The following is a 22,028-nucleotide window of genomic DNA, read 5'->3' as shown; positions in this document are numbered from 1 at the left end:
TATTTTGAGAGAGAGAGAGAAGAGAGAGAATTCCAAGCAAGCTTGGCATACTGTCAGCACAAAGCCTGATGTGGGGCTTTGAACTCACGAACCATGAGATCATGACCTGAGCTGAAATCAAGAGTCAGACACTTAACCGATGGAGCCACTCAGGCTCCCTTAATTTCTCTTTTTCTAAAGAAGAAATTGTAGCATTTGGTGCCTAATGAAGAAATAAACATGATTTCAATTCTGCATGATATAAGAGACCTAAAATACAACCTCTTACTTCTATAAGTGGAATAAAACACTGCATTTTCTTAATCTTTAATATATTTTAAATTAATAATTAATTTTCATACTATTAAAAACTCTTATATAACCTCTGAGGATATGACATTTATCAAATTGTGGTAATCCTCTATATTGAATGAGAAATTGCCTGTTAGACATTTCAGTCTTCATGGGATAAGAAAAATAGGGAAAGTTCTCTACCGGTGTCACTTGTTTTATTGGTACATCCTTTCCCTTATTTAAACCTAGTTCATGAAAACAGTGTTTCTTTTAACATAAATGTAAGCGAAATATATTCAATAAGCATAATAATAAAATGGAAAAAAAATCTAGGGTAGAAAAAAATGATTTATGAATTTTGGTTCTCTCCCACTGTCAACAAAATATTAACTTTATAACAGAAAATAATAGTTAAATTTCATATATATATATATATATATACATATACATATATCTGTGTGTGTGTGTGTGTGTGTGTGTATAAACACACTGAATTGAGTAAGTGTACCTGTTTTAGATTCATGCATTGAAAATATCTTCCCAGAACCTAATCCATGGAGATGCAATAGTGAATGAGAGAAAAATCCTTTCCTTGCAGACCTCTTGTTCTAGTTAGGGAGAATAAAATAAACAAATATATTAGCATGTCAGTTATTGGCAAATGCAAAGAAGAAAAAGAATAAAATTTAAGAATATTATATCGGCTGGGGCACCTGGGTGGCTCAGTTGGTTAAAGCATCCAACTCTTGATTTCATAGTTTCATGATCTCACACCTCATGACATCGAGCCTCACATTGGGCTTTGCACTGAACGTGCAGAGCCTGTTTGGGATTCTCTCTCTGCCCCTCTCCCCTCTCAAAACAAGTAAGTAAACATTTAAAAAAATACTTCGTAGGGTCAAAACTTATTAAATATTGTAAGGCCCTCAAAAATGTCCTTTTATCTTGTTTTCATTCCTATTTTGCTGTCAATAGTGAATCACTTTTTCACAATATATACTCAAAATCCTCTTTCTCTAGTTACTGTCTCCATAGAATTAGCTAATATAAGTTCTTGCTGATTGATTAGTCTACTGTACATAGTAAAAGTTTGATACGATACTTTATCAAACAATTGATCAATTAACTATACCATATGAAACAGAATGAAGAAAAGAAGTGATCATCTCAACTGACGCAGAAAAAGCATTTGATAAAATTCAACACTATTTCATGATAATAATACTCAACCAATTGGGATTAAAAGGATACTAACTGAACACAATAAAAGCCAAATATGAAAAACGCAAAGCAAACATGATACTCAATGCTAAGCAATTGAATTTTTTTCCTCTAGGATCAGGAACAAGAGAAGGATTTCAGCTTTTACCACTATTCATCATAACCCTGAAAGTTCTAGCCAGGCCAATTAGTCTAAGATGAGAAATAAAATTGTCCAAATTAAAAAGGAAACAGTAAATTATTTGTTTGCAGATGATATGTCTTATACACACAAAATCCTAGGGTTTACAAACACACACACACACACACACACACACATACACACACACAGAATTTAAAACTAAAAATTCAGTGAAGTATCATGATACAAAGTCAACACATAAAAATCAGTTCCATTGTTACTTACTAACAATGAACAATCTGTGAATGAATTTAGAAAGGCAATTCCATTTACAATAGTATTAAAGAGAATAAAACAGGAATTAGCCAAAGAGGTAAGAGATGCATAATTTAAAATACATTACTGAAAGAAATTAAAGACATAAAGAAATGAAAAAAAAGCCATGTATGTGCATTGTACAACTTAACATTGCTAAGATGTCAATATTGTCCAAAGATCAGTACAATCTCAATCAAAATCCCAACGAAATATTTTTCAGAGATAGAAAAACTCATCCTATAATTCACATGGAATCTCAAGAGACCTTGAATTGCCAGACAATCCTGAAAAAGAACGAAGCTAGAAGCTTCATACTTCCTGATTTCAAAATTTGCTACAAACCTGCAATAATCAAAACAATGTGTAGTACTGTTATAAAGATAGACATATAGACCAATGGGATGGAATAGGAGGCCCAGAAATAAACTTTCACATATATGGTCAAATGATATTTGAGAAGAATGCCAAGACCATTCACTGGGGATAGGATTAGTCTTTTCAACAAATGATCTGGGGCAATCTGGATATCTACACAGAAAACAATGAAATTGAATCATTATCTAACACAATATACAGTAACTAACTCAAAATTAGTCCATGATCTAAATGTAGCACCTAATATTATAAAATTATTAGAAGAAAACATAAGGCAAATTCTCATAACATTGGATTTGGCAATAATTTTTTAGAGATGATATCAAAGTAACTTTCAACGAAAGAAAATATAGAGAAATTGGGCCTCATAATCATTAAAAAACTTTTGTGCATCAACGGACACTATCAACAGCATGAAAAGGAGACCATAGAATGGGAGAAAATTTTTACAAATCATATATCTGATAAGATATTAATATTCAGAATAGAGAACACCTAAAACTCCACAGCAAAAAAACAAATAACCTATTCAAAAATAAGCAAAGGACTTAGACATTTCTCTTTAATAATCAAAACAAATACTACTGTCCTAAAGATAGATATATAGACTAATGGAATAGAAAATAAATCCCAGAAAAGAACCCTTGCGTATATAGTCAAATTACTTTGACAGGAATGCCGAGGCCATTCCTTGAGGATTGGATAGTCTTTTCAACATAATCTGTTGGTTATGAAGTGAAAAAATTGGAATCCTTGTTCACTATTAGTGGGAATGTAAAATGGCAAAACCTTTGCAGAAAACAGTGTGGTGGGTCCTCAAAAAAAAAAAAAGTAAAAATAGAATTATTATTATATGATCCAGCAATTCTGCTTCTGGTTATATACCAAAAGATTGAAAACTGGGTCTCAAAAAAGATATTTATGCACTCATGTTCAACTACAACATGGGTTAACCTTGAAAATGCTAAGTTAACTAAGCCAGTCACAAAAAGACAAATATGGCCTGATCTAAATACGTACATGATGTAATTAGAGCAGTCAAATCACAGAGACAGAAAGTGGAGGTGGTGGCCATCAGCTGGGGCATTGGGAGAATGGGGAGTTGCTTAATGGATACAGCATTTTAGGTTTGTAAGATAAAATGTTTCTGGAAATGGATGGTGGTGATGGTCGCAGAGCGATATGAACGTACTTCATACCACTGAACTATACAGTTATAAATGGTATGATCATAAATGCTATGTTAGTGTATTTCACCACAATAAAATAATTGAAAAATCATATATTGATTTGTGTATAAATATGGAACTCCACATCTAACTGTTGAAAAACATTTTGGCAGGAAATGAGATTTGGATGGAATTGTCAATAATGACCCTAAAATTAGCATTATTACTAGCAATTATTAGTAGCAATTATTTCTACTTATTGATGGAACAGAAAAATAGATTTCAATATAATTCTATGCATGACTTTATGCTTGACTTCCATATGAAAATAAATAGAAAACATATAATCAGACATATTTTAATAAAATACTATAAAAATTTAGAGAAATAATAACTGATGATAGCTTTGAGTCAATTATTTCCATGTCTGACCATTTTTGTTATTAATGACTTGGACTAGAGCATATCAAATGATTATTGTAATGTTCAGAGTAATAAAAACAGAAATGATATTGACTAGACTTATGGAATAGGTAGACATAAGTCTTTAGTTGATAATGCCAGAAACACATGTTATATTGTATAATATACTTGCAAACTTCAAATTCTTAATTCAAAAATGAATTAGAATGCACTACGTGATAGAGTCAAAGCAAACACTCAGGTGCTCCCCATGTCCAGTTCTTACATGCCACTGCTGGGAATTTTGGCATATCACTTCACCTCTATTTTGTAGATTCCCCACGTATTTGGTACTGGAGGTAATTTTCCATCTCTGTAGTCGGATTATAAACTTCCCTTGCCACTTCTTCCCAAATTGCACTATTCTGTCTGTCAAAAACATCTGGGCTGAGTAAGAAAATAATACTGCTCTATTAAAAAAAAAGGAATCTAGAAATGTGAACTATTTGATTACACTAAAATAGAAAGTTTAAACTAATCATTTGCTAATCTTCTCACATCTTCTTTGAAACAGCTTTTGATGAAAAGGTTAGCAGAAACATCAAATTTGTGGGTTCTGAATGGTTTGTTTGCTGGGAAAACATACACAGTATTTTCTAAATGTGTTGTTAAGTAAACTATGGTTGATTTCAGTGAAATTATTTTGGTTTCAAGAGGGATTCTGCATAAATACTCACAAACTGAACTAAATTCCTTTCAACATCAAACTACATTTGAGTTAGTTCAGTGTTAGCCATTTTTAAAATGTAAACAAAAAATTCTAAAATCACAGAATTTGGATCCAAAAATGTAAAATGTTCTTGTGTATCTAAATTCCTCATTGCCTTATGTTGCTGAGAAAGAACTGTTAAAAACTCATTTCCTCTAATGAGTTTCTTAGGATCAAGTGTAAATTAAAATGCACCAGAGATATAATGCTTATGCTCTTTTGGTTATGAAGTTATTTTCCCCACATATTGTCTGCCAGACTTTGAAAAGCAGAGGTGCCTACTTTAAACTTTATGTTAACTGATGCCAAATATAAGAGTGGCATATGCCTCTCAAAGCACTGGAGAAGATGAACAAAATTTAAACATAAGTCACATAGCAAGAGATAGAAGAAAAAAAAATCCAAGAATAAAAAGGAATAAATAAGAGAAACACATTTATTTATTTATTTATTTATTTATGTATTTATTTTGGAGAGAGAGAGACAGAGACAGAGTGCAAGCGGGGGAGGGACAGAGAGAGAGAATCCAAAGTAGGCTCCAGACTCTGAGCTGTCAGCACAAAGCTCAACGCGGAGCTCCAACCCACACACTGCGAGATCATGACCTGAGCCCAAGTCAGACACTTAACTGACTGAGCCACCCAAGTGCCCTAAGAAACACAATTATAAAGTCACTAATACCAAGTATGTAAATTACAACTGTAAAAATAAAGAAAAAAATCAACTCCCCCTTTAAAATGGCACTATTACATTGGATTTTGTAAAGATCTAAATATATGCTGCCTACAAAATATACACCTAAAACAATGGAGGTAAGGGGCTCCTGGGTGGCTTAGCTGGTTAAGTGTCTGGCTTCGACTCAGGTCATGATCTCATGGTTTGTGAGTTTGAGCCCTACATGGGGTCTCTGTTGCCAGCACAGAGCCTACTTTGGATTCTTTGTACCCACCCCTCTCTTTGCCCCTCCCCCATTGGCACTCTCTCTGTCTCTCTCAAAATAAATAAAATAATAAAAAAAAACAGAGATGTGTATTCAAAAAGAAAAGGATAAATACGCATAAACAAGAATAAGCATAGGTAGTAAAATTAATCTCAGCCAAAGCACAACTTAAGATAAAATCACCAGAGAGAATAAAGATGTCCATTTAACAAGGATAAAATTTATAATTCCCATTAAGTATATACTATTCATAAAATTGAGGTTAAATAACATAACCTGAAAATATATGAGGCAAAAGTGTATGGATCAAAGAATAGGATTTGTTGCAGGTTTTGTTCGATGCAAAGCAGATTCTGAAATAATTTCATGTTTAGAATATTTGTTAAGGAAGACCCTAGAAGGAAGGAAGAAAAAGCTGAAAAAGGCAAAGAAGTCAAGTTAGATTCAGGCCTTACAGCTTCAGCCAGTACCATGGGAGCAGGGGAGAGGTTATGAAGTTGAAATAGCATTTAATAGTTGTCCCTATTAAGGTATTCTTTATACTCCCACCTCCACTACTCGATGGGTCTGGGCTACCACCTCCGATCATGACAGGGTAAAATCGTTCTCTACAACTGAAGTAATTCCTGAACAGACTGTAGCTAACAGCCTTCTGCTGCCAACACTCCCTGAAGCTGTGGCAACAAACCCTTCCTTGAAGGGGGATCTTGGGTAGTATATCCGTGTGTCCTCCATGGTTTACTCCACTCAGATCCAATTCTACATATACATTCAGGAAGCAGTTCTCTAAGACTGTTGAGTCTTTCTTCTTGAAGGGAACTTAGACAAGTAAGGAGGATGAACCACATTCCGCATGACGACAGCTCATTTCAGGGGCATGGTGATACTTATTTTCGCCCTACTCTACCATCCCTTTACCTTCCATTACCACCGCTGATGGCTTAGCTGATGGGCTGAACCAGATCTTCATCCCTGAGGGGTCTGGGACTCTGGCCACCATGTCATCCTCATGATAATTGTACATTTACTATCAAAATTAGAGAAGGGATATTAAGCAGTACACAAGCAGATTGTCTGGGTACAGACATACTTCTCCCTGACTCCATTGATTTCTAGCAATTCTTCTTCTCTTAAGTATCACAATCAAACACCTGGGAAAATGGTCATTCTTCTTGGTGCCTGATGACTTGTGGACAAAAATGAGCCTCTGTTCAAGTGGTAGCCACAGCTCAATGGAATTTTGTTGTGTTCCAGGCAAAAATGTCCCTCCTTTGGAAACTAGGACCTTTAATGCTGTGAAGACAAGAAGACAAATTCGTTAAGAAAGTTATTAGGACTGCTTATACTGATTATAATTAGGGTTACTACTGTTTTCATTACTTAATATGGAAGCCTGTATAATCTTCCTATTTGGTCTAAGAACTACATAAAGGTCTTTGTGAGAAGGTATATTGCATCCTGAAGAATGACTCTCTGTCCTTTTATTTATTTTATTATTTTTTTAATGTTTGTTTATTTTTGACAGAGAGAGAGAGAGAGAGAGAGAGAGAGAGAGAGAGAGAGAGACAGCGCATGAGCGGGGGAGGGGCAGAGAGAGAGGGAGACACAGAATCCAAAGCAGGCTCCAGGCTCTGAGCTGTCAGCACAGAGCCCGCCATGGGGCTTGAACTCACAGACCACGAGATAGTGACCTAAGCCAAAGTCAGACGCTCAACCAACTGAGCCACCCAGAAGCCCCTGACTTTCTTTCCTTTTAAATAATCATTTCAGAGGTGACAACTCAGCTGTGACTTCAGCATGCTTTCTTAATGCTCTATCAATGTGGCAACTTTCAGCTGGTGTGATATATAATAAAGCCAGGGGATTCCGTTATTGTGGGGTAATTCACCATATTCTTCACTCTACAGTGACTTCTCTGGATAAACCCAATGATATGGGGGATCCCATGCAGGTGAATCAAATACTTCATGAGTCTTCAAATACTGTTGGTAGTTGAAAAACTGAGTATAGAGAAGGCAAAATCATATCTGGAAATTGTATCTATTCCTATTGGAATAAATTTCTGAGCTTCCAGGTTGGAAGTAACCCCAAATGTCAACTTGGCACAAAATGGCTTATTGACCTCCTCAAAGAATGATGCTATTATAGGATTTTAGTATTGCTCTCTGTTGCTGAAAGGCTAAACATTTGGGGTGGCAGTAGCTAGAACAGTCTTGGCAGGTGAGGGCCCATGCTGTTAGGTTTGAGTATCATCTCCATATCTGCCACTGTGACCACTTTTTAAAATGTGTTTACCATGTCATGTCAGACATAGGATTGCTGATGACAAAAGCTGACTGACTCCATTTAAGTATAATATACAAGCATCTTCACATTTATTTTCTACCCCCATATGTCCATCTACATGACTTTGCCTTAAACAGCTGTATCCCTGGAGCACCTGGGTGACTCAGGTAAGCATCTGACTCTTGATTTTGGCTCAGGTCATGATTTCATTATCTGTGAGATTGAACCCAGTGATCGGCTCTGCACTGACAGTGTGGAGCCTGCTTGGGATTCTCTGTCTCCCTCTCTCTCTGCCCGTCCATGCTCACTCTCTCTCTTTCTCTCTCTCCCCAAAATAAATATTTAAAAAACAAAAAACAAAACAACTTTGCTTCTGACCTAACTGCTCTCTTTCCAGGCCCCCGCCAGACTATCTGCTACTAATAATGAGTTAGTATATATTCTAACCTTTAAACACTTCCACACTAAATGAATGACTGCATGTGCAGCCTAAATCTCTACCCATTTGGATATACTTCCCTTGCTTCTGTCTTTCAAGGCCAACCCTGAATGAGCTTGTAGTGAAGTTGCTGATTATTTTTACCTTGCTCCCACATTTCAGCTAATTCGTGTATAAAACAAGATGGATCATTTTCCTCCTCAGTCAACTGGTTATGATGTGCCTTTTGTTTGGCCACAGGTAGGTATAAGCTAAGGAAATAGGGGTAGATTACATGCAGAGTCTGGGCTTCCTACACATGCAGTTTGCTTGGGCCTTCCGGTCTTGCTCATACTCAAAGTTAGATGTAGATCTCCCACTTTTCAATGTATTATTCTTGGGCCCACCTAGACTTGATGGAGCTGACAGAACCCATTTCATGATGGACAATCCCAGAACCATAGTAAATCTGTATCCCATGACCAAGTGTTCTAAATTTCAAGAAGCCTAGTCGAAAAACAGAAGTTGTTTTCAAAACATGTATAATTCTCTACTTCAAGTGGCATTCCATTGTTCCCAAAGCATTGTGATTTCTGTGCTGGGGCAGGTCATAGATTCTCTATGGCAACTTTATCAACCACTAATATCTCTAATACAGTAGAGTCTGTGAAGTTCTAGGGACCTAGTTGAAGGGCTCTTGACTTTGCAACATGAATCTGATGCAGAAATTTTCCTACTCTGGGTCCCACTGAAAGCTTGTAGCCTTTTACTAACCTGGTTTATGATCAAGAACAATATGATAGAATATGCTGTCCCTAGAAACCAGATAAGCTTAATAAGAGTTATGCTTCATGATTTGGTGGAAAATGGTATAGTTTTACTTTGGATAATAAGTTAAGTGTGCTCCTAACAACTAGACCTCTACAAAGTTATTGATATGGAAGGTTCCTAAATCCTCTTTGGGTCTCCTACTAACCAAAATGTATGGTGTCTTTTCAAGGCTTCCAAATACTAGGTAATTCCTGCTTATCCATCCTGATTATATTATGTAATCAATGTAGTGGACAAATATGAAAGTCTACAGGATGTTCAGAGATCCAAACCTCTTTGAACCATATTATGACATAATAGGAGATTTCACATAACCTTGGAAAAAAACATTAATGCAAACCATGTGTATTTCATATTAAAGCCAATTATTTCAGAGACTTTTTTCAGACAGAAATTTTAAAAGATTATTTGCCACTTCAATGGATGCATATTATATACTTGTGGTTTTATTTACCTGCTTTAGCAAAGATACTGCTGCATCCAACATGGTAACTGCCACAGAGCCTACACCTAGAGTTTGCAATCACAAAGTTTGCATAAAGTCTAAAATCTTTCAAGATCTCTCTTGTTTTGGCGGGAGTCAGACTAGGAAATTAAATGGAGACATGATAGGGATTATCACCCTTGCCAGTCTTTTTTTATGTCTTTAAAGGTGGCCTTAATTTCTATAATACACCCTACTATGAAAGGTGATGTTATTTATGAATTACTCTTCTAGCTGGAGATAGAGAAGTTGATTCCCAAGGCTACCACTTAGCCTACTATGATAGCTCCTACCCCACAGGCCAAAGAATGAATGTGAGAGTTGTACCAACATCAAAGCATGTCTGTACCTATTATTCATTCAGGGGTCAGGTAATTTGTAGATTCAATGCTGCCACCAGGATTCACCTGGACTCCATTTATTACCTGCCTCTCATATGCTCTTACTCTAACCAACGGGTCATGACAATTCTTGGAGTAGCTGAGTATCAATGTCAACTCTGACCCTGTAATCCATAGTCTTCAAAATATTTGAGTAGTCCCTTTCATTCAGTGTGTATTTATTCAAGTAAATTAACACAGGCACCTTTGGGGAACAACTGGGGGAATCATTATTGTGCATGTATGCTATGGTGTTGTAGGTTCTTTCTCCTGGGAATCTATTCTCTCTTTAAATTAGTGGATAATGAGGGGCGCCTGGGTGGCTCAGTCGGTTGAGTGTCCGACTTCAGCTCAGGTCATGATCTCACGGTTCATGGGTTCATGGGCCTGAGCCCAGCATCAGGCTCTGTGCTGACAGCTCAGAGCCTGGACCTGCTTCAGATTCTGTGTCTTCCTCTATCTCTCTTCCCCTCCCCTGCTCACACTCTGTCAATCTCTCTCAAAAAGATAAATAAACATTAAAATAATTTTTTAAATAAATAAATAAATTAGTGGATAATGGTACCAAAACTTCTTCAGATCTGGAAACACAACAAGAAACCATGACTTTCTATTTTTGTGATAGCCCTTATTCTCCTGATCATGCCTCCTTGTTTTCTTCTGATAGTATAAACTTGAGAAGCACCCCTTTTAGTTATTCTAGTTTTTGTTTGTTTGTTTTGGTTGGTTGGTTGTTATACATTATAGTTGCTGAATACCTCTGAAGCTGATAAATGAATAGAAACTGGAACATTATTGCATCTTTAATTCGTAATGCAAGAAGAGTGAAAACTAGTCAGTGGCGTCACATAAAAATGTTTACTTTGGAGGGTCAGAATTGTTCTGTGTGTTTCCAGCAGCATGGGAGTTTTCTGGAGATGTCAGCATATGAGAACCATAGTTACGATTTCTCCAAAATATGTATATGTGTGTACTTAGAATCTGGCTAATATCTCTCAAAATAAATTTCTTCCTGCTTCTTTTTTTTTAATTTTTCCCCCTCTGTACCAGATACGAAAATCAAACAAATTGTTTGAATGCAAATAAGACATCTGAGGATCTTCCCTGAAAGGGAGCAGCATGTCACTCTGAGGAAGGGAAAGCTTAAGCAACATGGTTAGTAAAGAAAGTTTTTCTTATTTCTACCATCAGGAACCACCTGTAGGTCCCTCATTCCTTGGAAGACCTCTTTGTGTTCTCTCATGTGTCCGATTTCAGAAATGAATTTTTCTTTATCATTTATACCTTTGTCTGAATTTATATCAAGATGAACTCTTTCAAATTCAGTATTTTTTGCCTAAGCAATGCCAAACAGATTTAAGTTATCATAAAACATGTGATTATTGCAAACTGTTTCTCCTGATGATCCTTTATTCCAATTATCAGTTACTCTGGGCATATACTCCATAAGCTAATTTAATACATCTTATTTTTGTATGAAAGAGAAAGAGTCTTTGTTACTGTCATTTTGTTGGATCTTAATCCCTCACAACTGGTCTATTTCCTGATCGTCTACTTTGTCACGTTGACAAATTGTAGTGCCTCAATAATTTTTATTATTGCTTTTATCTTCACTGTGCTCTCTTCTATGTATTTTTTTGTTTTAGTTTCTAAATTAACATTTTTGTGTATTCAGATTAATCCGGCCATCTAATGCTGATTCCCTGCTTATTTTCCATTTAAGTACTTCTCATTCAGATATTACTACATTTAGATTCAGAAAGAAAGAAAACTCAGACTATTAACCATATATCATGAATCCAATTCACCCTTTAACTAATCTACATTGTTTTTAAACAAAATGAAACAAAGAACTGTTGTTCAGATGTTTATCTTATGGGTTTTTCTAGATATATTAAATAAGCTGTATCAAATATCTATATAGATTCTAATACATTAGTGTCAACAATATATAGTTAAAGATTGTATTGCCATTTTCTTAAGTCTTTGTGAAATTAAATTATATAAACTTTTTTCCCCAGTTATCTGATCCTTATTTAGTAAATTTCAAGTGATTATATAACATTGTATTGGAAACTGGTGAAAGTAGATTTTATCTCTGGTTGTGCCATTAAATTGCTATGACCTTGTATAAACTACTTCCTGTGTATGAAAAAAATAATTTTTAATTAGCCAAGTGACTCAGCAGTAATATCCTATTCATTTCATATGAAGAGAATGCAAATGTCCCTCCAAAAGCGAATGCTAGTGAAAGTACTCTAGAAATATGCTATACTTTGATTTACAAATAGTGTTAACAAACTTTAAAAGCCAAAGTCAGTGAGTAGTCTATATTATGCTCATATTTAAATATATGTTGGTAGGGGCACCTGGGTGGCTCAGTCGGTTAAGCATCTGACTTCAGCTCAGGTCACCATCTCACAGTCCATGAGTTCGAGCCCGCGTAGGGCTCTGTGCTGACAGCTCAGAGCCTGGAGCCTGCTTCCGATTCTACGTCTCCCTCTCTCTCTGCCCCTCCCCTGCTCATGCTCTGTTTGTCTCTCTCTGTCTCAAAAATAAATAAAAAACATTAAATAAATAAATAAATAAATAAATAAATAAATAAATGTTGGTGGCTGGAGACAGCTCTTTATATAGTTTAAGTATTTTCCACAGTTGATATCAACTAAAATCTAATCTCTAAAAGGACACCATGTTTAGTATCAATAAAAGAAAAATTCTTGTTATATTAATTAGGTTTAAAAAAAACGTGTTAGCAAATTTCTTATTCTTATTTTACCTACTCAGTAATAAGTGACATATTTGCCATTTGGTATCTTTCAAACCATATTTAAAATATAGAGGAAATATACTTCAATCTACATTTCCACAAGGTGGGGGGAAACGGTAACCAATGAAAAATGTCTTGTTTCAAAAACCAGCACTTGTGGGGCGCCTGGGTGGCGCAGTCGGTTAAGCGTCCGACTTCAGCCAGGTCACGATCTCGCGGTCCGTGAGTTCGAGCCCCGCGTCGGGCTCTGGGCCGATGGCTCAGAGCCTGGAGCCTGTTTCCGATTCTGTGTCTCCCTCTCTCTCTGCCCCTCCCCTGTTCATGCTGTGTCTCTCTCTGTCCCAAAAATAAATAAATGTTGAAAAAAAAACAGCACTTGTGTATGAATTATAACAATAATTGAATTTTAAATTCTTTTTTTTTAATTTTTTTTCAACGTTTTTATTTATTTTTGGGACAGAGAGAGACAGAGCATGAATGGGGGAGGGGCAGAGAGAGAGGGAGACACAGAATCGGAAACAGGCTCCAGGCTCTGAGCCATCGGCCCAGAGCCCGACGCGGGGCTCGAACTCACGGACCGCGAGATCGTGACCTGGCTGAAGTCGGACGCTTAACCGACTGCGCCACCCAGGCGCCCCTAGTTCTGATTTATTTTTAGTGAAATCAGTTGTAAGAGAATATTTTCACTGGGGTGGACTGAGCATCAAGTACCGGCAAACTTTAACTGTAAGATATTTCCTCAATTCTGCACTTCATCGTGAGAAACATTTTATTGTAACTATATAGAATTTATAATACAAATAAACTAAAAAATCACTACTCATTACACAATTGTATGTGTCTGTGTGTATGTTTGTGTTCATGTTTTGACCGCTCTGGCTTGTTTTGGTTTATTTAGAGTAGTCAAATTGCATAAAATAATTATAGAATTATGCAGTATGATGGTCAGTTTTATGTGTCAACTTAATACCTGTCAAATACCAGGCTAGATGTTGCTGGAAGGATATTTTTAGATGTAAGAAATTGGCACACTTTATATAAAGCATATTGCCTTCCATAATGTGGACAGTTCTTATCTAATCAGTTGAATGCCTTTAGAGAAAAAAAGACTTAAAGATTTAAGAGAAAAAGCAATTCTGTCTCCAGACTGCTTTTGGATTAGAGATTAAAGCATCAACTCTTTCCTGGGCCTTCAGTCTGTCAGTCTGTCCAACAAACTTTGGACATGCTAGCCCCATAATAAAGTAAGCCAATCCCTTAAAATTAATTAGTCAATCGATCAGTCTCTCACTTATTCTCTCACACATGAGTACAAACACACACACACGTGTGTGTGTGTGTGTGTGTGTGTGTGTGTGTGTGTGATGCATTTAGACACACACATACATTTCCTACTGATTCTGATTTTTTGGACTATAACTAATACACTAGTACACAGAAATCTGCTGGGAGAGGGGAGAGATTGAGGGAGGGAGGAAGAGAGAGACAGAATGAGAATGAACTATGGAGAAGCTATACTTGTTTAATTGATCTATTTCTTTGTAATAAGAAATAGCCACCATTCACAACTTACTCTACAGAGGAAAAACAGTTAACAGGAGGACACAACTGATTATAAAGTGTGTTTATAATATTGTAACCTGGAATGTTCATTTTAATAAATTTTATAGGACTAGTAATAGGCATTTAAAGAAATTTTCCAGCCAAAGTCAAAGGTATGAAAAGGGACAGTCCAATACATCAGGAAAGGAAAATAAATGTGAGTCACACCAGTTTTTTTTTTCAAAACAAATAAACAGTAAGGTAAATAAAATACCCTTATGTCATGGCAGCAGGTAAATGCTGACTATGTTTTTCTAAAAATAAATATTCTGCACACATTGATAATTTATATTTTGGGGGGTATGAACATCTGTTGTTTAATCATTGTTTTTACAGTAGAGCAAATGCAAAGCATATTTTACCTTAATTAACTCATTAAGGGGAAAATAGCCAAAAGCATAAGGCTTTGGAGAACAATGATTTTAACCACATCACTAGGAATAGAAGAGTACCTTGTTCTCTTTATAGCTGTGTTATAGCTCCCCTAGTAATTCAATTACTGTATAGCATTGAACCATGTCTGCAGAGTATTAAGTGTAGTTAAGCGTTCCAGTCTCTAGAGGTCTCTGCACATCACTTTTTCACTCACTGCCATCCTTGCATACCATCAACTTTTCTAAAACAAGCACAACAGTGTGTCGACAGAACTACGGCTCTCCAATGAACTCAGACAAGTTCTTCACTCATGGTTTGGCCTCACCCTCATATACTGGAAGAGAAATAACAAGAATGTAAGAAAAGCCAAAAAGATTCCAGAAGAAAAAAAATTACCTATTATTTTGTTAATCTATACAAGAAAGATCTTGCCTTCTTCGTGTCATTATCTCAGGTGTCCCTAGTCTGGAATTGTTTCCGCTACCTTAAGTGTTTCTAAAAGTATAATAGCATTTCGTTATTCTTTTTAAGATTAGATACAGTATACAAAGATGAATTCAAGTCAACAAATACTATTTGTTTATCTTATTAGGTGCTTTAGGATGGGAAAGACAAACAAATACCATATTCTTGCATAAATATCACAGAATGCAACATGGGTGCTGATTCCCATACTGAAAGATGACCTACCCTTTCAACACCCTCCTATCTTCCTGAAATAAAATCTCATGGCATCAGAATGTGAGACTTGTGTATAAATTAGCATCTGCCACTGTGACTGAAATCCTGAGAAAAATAGAGACTCCCCTTCAAAGCCTAAATTTTATTTTGCTGTGTCTCATTAACATATGTCAAGTTGGCTGGCCCCTCCTCCCTAGGAATCTGGTTCATGAGAAAGGTTATACCACTTTGTGTGGCTTGCAAAGCACAGCATATCTATCACTTGGGCGTATATGCCAGCAGAAAGCAAACAGAACATTTTGATGTAGTAATAAGAAAGAATCTCAGTCCATAGGAGATTTACCAAAGCTGGGATAAAGGGCTGCTTTATTGGGACGTACTATTCAGGACCTTTAGTATAGCATTATTTTCTATTTTGATCACATCCATTATTTATGACCAAATATTCCTTTGATTATTTAAAGCTTAGTATCTGCCAGACACTCGTATAACACCTATATTAGCTCACTTAATCCTTATAGCAATGTGTAGAGTAAGTAGCATCATTAATAGCTACATTTTGAAAATAAGGAAAATGGGGTGCCTGGGTAGCTCAGTTGGTTAAGTGTCTGACTCTTGGTTTCTGCTCAGGTCATGATCTCACAGTTCATGAGTTTGAGCCCCAAGTTGGGCTCTGTGCTTACGGCGAGAAGCCTGCTTGGGATTCTCTGTCTCCCTCTCTCTCTGCCTCAATCTCTCTCTCTCTCTCTCTCTCTCTAAGATAAATAAATTAAAAAATAGAATAAAACATTAAAAACTAAAAGTGAGGAAACTAAGGTAGTAGATGCTAAGACATTTTCTTAAGGTTTTCTAAGTAAATGATGCTGATGAAATTCCAACCCATTCAATTTGTCTTCAAAACCTGCACTCTTAACCCTTAAAAACTACAATCTTTCAAGTACATAAACCCTAACACAAGTTACAAGAAGAAATGGATCAACCCGTTGTATCGTCTAAAGGAAACATTTTTCCAAGTTCATGTGCTTAGACCAGAGCAAAACAAACAAACAAAAATAACAGTAAAAATAAAACTTCAGAAGTTTCTACATCACTAGCATCTCTGATAGAATGGTTAAATTACACTGTGCTGTTAAATATAGACTTCTCTCTGCCTAGATATAAATATTAAAGTAGCATTCATTTATTTCTTACATTTTTACTTCTTAGTCAAGAAGACATGTCACAGAAACACATATAATATACATAAAATTTTCTTGTGTTCAATGGAATGTCTAAGGTAAATAATCAAAGTATACCTATAATGTTGTTTAGGTATTCCCAAAGAGACATTTGCACTGTGCTTTTAAACACTTTTACCTAATTTCCTTTCCTTTTATGCCATTCGAGAGATTTGGAGTGAGGGAGAGGGACAGGGGTAGAAAAAGAGAGAAAGAGAGAGAGAAAGAAAGAGGGAGAGTGAGAGGGTGGGAGGGAGGGAGAGGTGGAACGTCTATATTTATTTAACTTATCTTTTTTGGTTGCAGGAAATAATAATCAACATTCACAATTTAGGGTACAGAGTAAAAAAACAGTTAAAATGTGGGAAAAAACTGATAATATTTGTAAACTGTGTTATATCAATATTTTATGGATATTAAAAGTGAAGGCATGAGTTTAACTGAAATTCAAATAAAAAATTTATCCCTTGCTTTTTGTGAGACATTTGGCAACTTCTCCAGTAGTCTGTTTCCTAGTCGTGTCATCTATAAAATGGGGAAAACAACAATACCTACTTGATTACACTGTGAGAATGAAATAAAATAAATCTTAGCAGAATGACAGGTAATAAATGTTAATTTTAATAATACTGTGTTGATGATGGTAGTGTTTTGTATTTGGTATTTATAATTAAGCTTCATATTTGTAATATAAATGATTGTCATAATCTCTCTTTTCTTCCTATTCTCATGATGGTATTGTGGATTCTCAGTAGATGACTTTACAACTATTTTAATAAAAAGAATGAGATCTCAAATGAGGAGATTGGAACCTGGCCTCATACCATAGGCGAGCTTCATAATCCTTTCCAGTAGCTTTTATCTCTCATTTCTCTCCACATGTTGCTGTGACTTAATATAAACTTTAACATGTCCTTCTTGCTGGTGATTACTAACCTTAAAATCAATTCTGATCCTTTTGATGCACCAAAAACTCAACAGACAAAAATAATAAAATAATTTTCATCCACAAATCATTTAAGTTAGCAATATCACTATTCTTCCAGGTTCCAAACCCAAAAACACTCTGGAAATCATTTTACTGGTAACTCTCCTTAATTACTACATTTCCTTATTTACTACATTTATTAAATCCTCATAAAAATGTGCTTTTATTTTTTTATTTTTTTATTTTGCAAATCAAAACCACAATGGATTATCACCTTATACTTGTAAGAATGGCTATACTAAAAATGGCAAGAAATAGCGAGGGGTGGCATGGATGTGGAGAAAAAAGAACCATTGTGCTCTGCTGGTAGGAATGTAAATTGGTGCAATCATTGTGTAAAACAGTATGGAGATTCCTCAAAAACCTAAAATAGAACCGCCATATGATTCAATAATTCCACTACTGGGTATTTACCCAAAGAAAACAAACATTGATTCAAACAGATATATGCACCCCCCCATGTTTATTGCAGTATTATTTAGAATAGCCAAGTTATGGAAGGAACCCAAATATCCACCAATAGATAAATGGATATAGAAGAGATGATACACACACACACATACACACACACACACACACACACACGACTATTATTCAGCTATGAAAAGCGATGAGATCTTGCCATTTGCAACAATATGGATGGACCTATAGGATTATACTAGGTGAAATAAGTAAGACAGAGAGAGACAAATACCGTATGATTTCACTTGTATATGGAATCTAAAAAACAAATGAATAAACAAATAAAGAGCAGAGTAGGACTTGTAAATACAGAGAACAAACTGATGGTTGTCAAAGGGAGTGGGGAGGTAGGTGGGCCAAATGGGTGAAATGGAGTGGGAAATACAGGCTTCCAGTTATGGAACGAATAAATCATAGGAATAAAAAGTACAGCATAAGGAATATAGTCAGTTGCATTGGAATAGCCTTGTTTGGTAACAGATTAATGCAGTGTAGATTAATCATTTTGTTGTACATCTGAAACAAATGTAACATTATGCATCAACTATACTAAAAATGTTATTTTGTAATTGCAGTATCTTATTTCATTTTCTCCATACTAGCAAAACTAATCACATACAGTTCATTATCCCCTCACACATACCTGTTGATACAAAGCCTTAATTTTTTAACAAATATTAATTAAAAACCTTGGGGCGCCTGGGTGGCTCAGTCGGTTGAGCGTCCGACTTCAGCTCAGGTCATGATCTCACAGTTTGTGAGTTCGAGCCCCGCATCGGGCTCTGTGCTGACAGCTCAGAGCCTGGAGCCTGCTTCGGATTCTGTGTCTCCCTCTCTCTCTGCCCCTCCCCCACTTGTGCTCTGTCTCTCTGTGTCTCTCAAAAATAAATAAAAATGTTAAAAAAATTTTTAATAAAAAAATAAAAAATAAAAACCTGATAGCTAATCAATTGACTCTAGCTATTGGAAACTGTAAGAAAAATACAATGTGAAAACGTAGTTCTTAGATACAAGGAGTTTAAAATCTAGGTAAAGAGACAAAAAAATCCAAATATACTAAACTACAAATAGAATAGAATTTTCAAAAAACACCACCACCACCACCACAAAAAGAGTGAATAAGGATAAGAAATAAGAGCTACTAAGTGGAAGCTCATTCTAATTAAATCTGATGCAATTAGCAAAGGTTTTGATATTGGCCTTAAAATATAGGTAGAAGTTGCGTGGGTATAATAATCAAAGACTTTCCTGGAAAAGAATGCCATATGTACTAAGATATGGTAGAAAAACCAGCCCCCCATGCTGTTTATCTATGGAATAGTATCTTTACCATTCTATTTTTGAGCAGATTTGAAAGCAGAGGAACTTCTGGATAACTTTTCAACAAGGTCTCATGAATTGTTTTGGTATACTTAGATGACACGGATCAGAAAAATGAAAGATCACACTAATACTTACAAAATGAAGTTCCACCTTACATTTAAAATAAGCTGATCATGAACACAGTTCCTGAAAATATATATTTGAGGAGAGATGGAGTTTCTTTAACAACTTAGAAGTTATAAAAAGAAAAACATAATCTGCCCAGTGTTTAAAATTTGCTGCAGAGTTGTCTTAACATGAATGTTGATGCCATATTTATATATTTACAATATATGGGAACATTGAGAAAGATTTCATCTAATATCTGCATAAATTTTCCTGAAAATATGCTAACATTTTAAGAAGAATGAAATCCCACGAAATGGTAGATGGTTTTATTCATTTGTCTTTTCTGTAGCAATGAACTCCTCCACTGTTGTTCTTGTAGAGCCAGGATTTGAGAAACTGTATGTGAAGTTCACATACCATTCTATTCTAATACTTGCCCATTATCTGACACCATATGGTATCTTAAACATCTCTGGCCTAATTTGAACAAAATATACTTAATGATCTCCACAAATGCTTTCAAATTTTTGTATCTTACCACCATCAAAAGGTATTTAAATAGGTGGCAATCAATCCTCAGTAAGATCTCAAGTTTCTACAATATTAGTCCTTATTTGTTTGACCTTGTTTATGTTCTTACTCCCCCATCCTTTGAAATCTAATCTTTAAATAACCCACTTAGACATCTCTGGTATTAATATTTCTCCCAGAAAATATGATTTTCTGTTCAGGCAAATTGGATTTCCAATGATATTATTAATCTTTCTACAATTTCCCAGACTTCTGGCTCTCATTTCTTCTTTTAATTTATAAACACTTGTATTTGTCTATGCCCTTGACATACTAAAACAGATGGAGTTTCTATCCTAAATCGTGAGCATTACTAAGCAAATGCAAGTGGCAGTTAGCTGTAACCTTGCAATCTTTATAAATATGCACCCACAAAGAAATTTAAATATAATTTCTTCAGTTTACTACAGAAAATAAATGATTTGAGAAGACCAATTAGCTACATCAACCACTTCACGCACACACATGCCTAAATCATGCTAGTTGAAATATCCGGAGTTTTAAATTTCTAACAAAAGACCAGGAGAGGGTGGGGAAGAGATCAGTAAATAGGTAGATGATAGATAGACAACTATAGATAAAATAAAATTGAATTACGTTTAAGTTTAGATTCTTTTTCTATGTATTCACCCCATTTTCTTTTGTGCCTGAGATGACAGATAGTTTTTTCAAAACTAGCTTTCACTTTATTTCCAGTTGTGGCATGTTTAGTTGATGATGGTAAAACACAACACACACCAGTGTTCCACAGATTTTGAAAAGCACCCTGTCCTCAATTATCACAATAAATTAGACAATTAAACGAAATAATGCCCAGACACTTTGTATATTTTGAGATTTTAAAGGAATTTTTAGCAATTGATTTTATAAAGATGTAAGATAGATTTAGCCATTCCAAAATCTCAATAATTGTTTCATCAGAACCAATTTCACATTATTTTTATTTATTTACTTTTTTTTCAGAAGGTGGAACTTTTATATGAAATCAACAAATTGCTGAATTAGTCAAGGTTTTTTAAATTTGCTTTTTAAACTTCTCAATAATTGCTTTTGCCCTACCCTTAATAACTTTAGGTGCAGAAATGCAGCGTTTTCTGAACCCCCAATCCAGCTTCTCATAGGGAAGGGCTGAGTCATAGTTAATTTCCCACCCAACTCATATTTGCCTTAACAGAAAGGAAGGAGGCTTATATTTTTAGTTTGGTATGCCAGTATATATTAAGATTAAAAACTATTGTACATTTGCAAAGGCAATGGCGGCTTAAGGTGATATTGTAAATATTGTAAATATTGTAAATTATAAATTGTATTGGATATTGTAAGTTAGCTTATTTACCAATCAAGTTATCACTTTATTTCCAATTGTGGCATATTTAGTTGATGATGTTAGAACATAAGACACACCAGTGTTCACTGATTTTGAAAAGCACCCTGTCCCCAATTATCACAATACATTAGAGAATTAAAGGACACACTGTCGTAATTTTCAGAATTAAGAAATTCTGAATTTCTTATGTCATAAAGGAAGCTCAAGCCAGCCTAACAGGTAGCATTATATTGAGGGATCACCACAGACTGTTGTGTGGTCCAGATTGCAAGTACAGGACATTTTCATAACGGACTCCTGAAGTATTGTTCAGGATAAACTTCCAATTGTCTAGAAGACTAGTGCAGGTCAATGCTGTAGCCATTAACCACACTGAGCACTTCCAATGTGGCAAGTCCACACTGGGGTATTCTGTAAGTGTAAAATACACAGCAGAAGTTGAAGAAAGTACCAGAAAAGAAATAGAATGTAAAATGTATATCATTAATAATTTTATATTGATTAAACATTGAAATGATAATACATATTTTAGATATATCAGGTCAAGGAAAATTATTACAATTAATTTTATGCTTCTTTTTACTTTATTGTTATGGCTGCTAGAAATTTTGAAATTAC

This window comes from Lynx canadensis, chromosome B1 (assembly GCF_007474595.2).
Source record: "Lynx canadensis isolate LIC74 chromosome B1, mLynCan4.pri.v2, whole genome shotgun sequence".
Lineage (NCBI taxonomy): Eukaryota > Metazoa > Chordata > Mammalia > Carnivora > Felidae > Lynx > Lynx canadensis.
Note: the sequence above shows the minus strand (reverse complement) of the source record.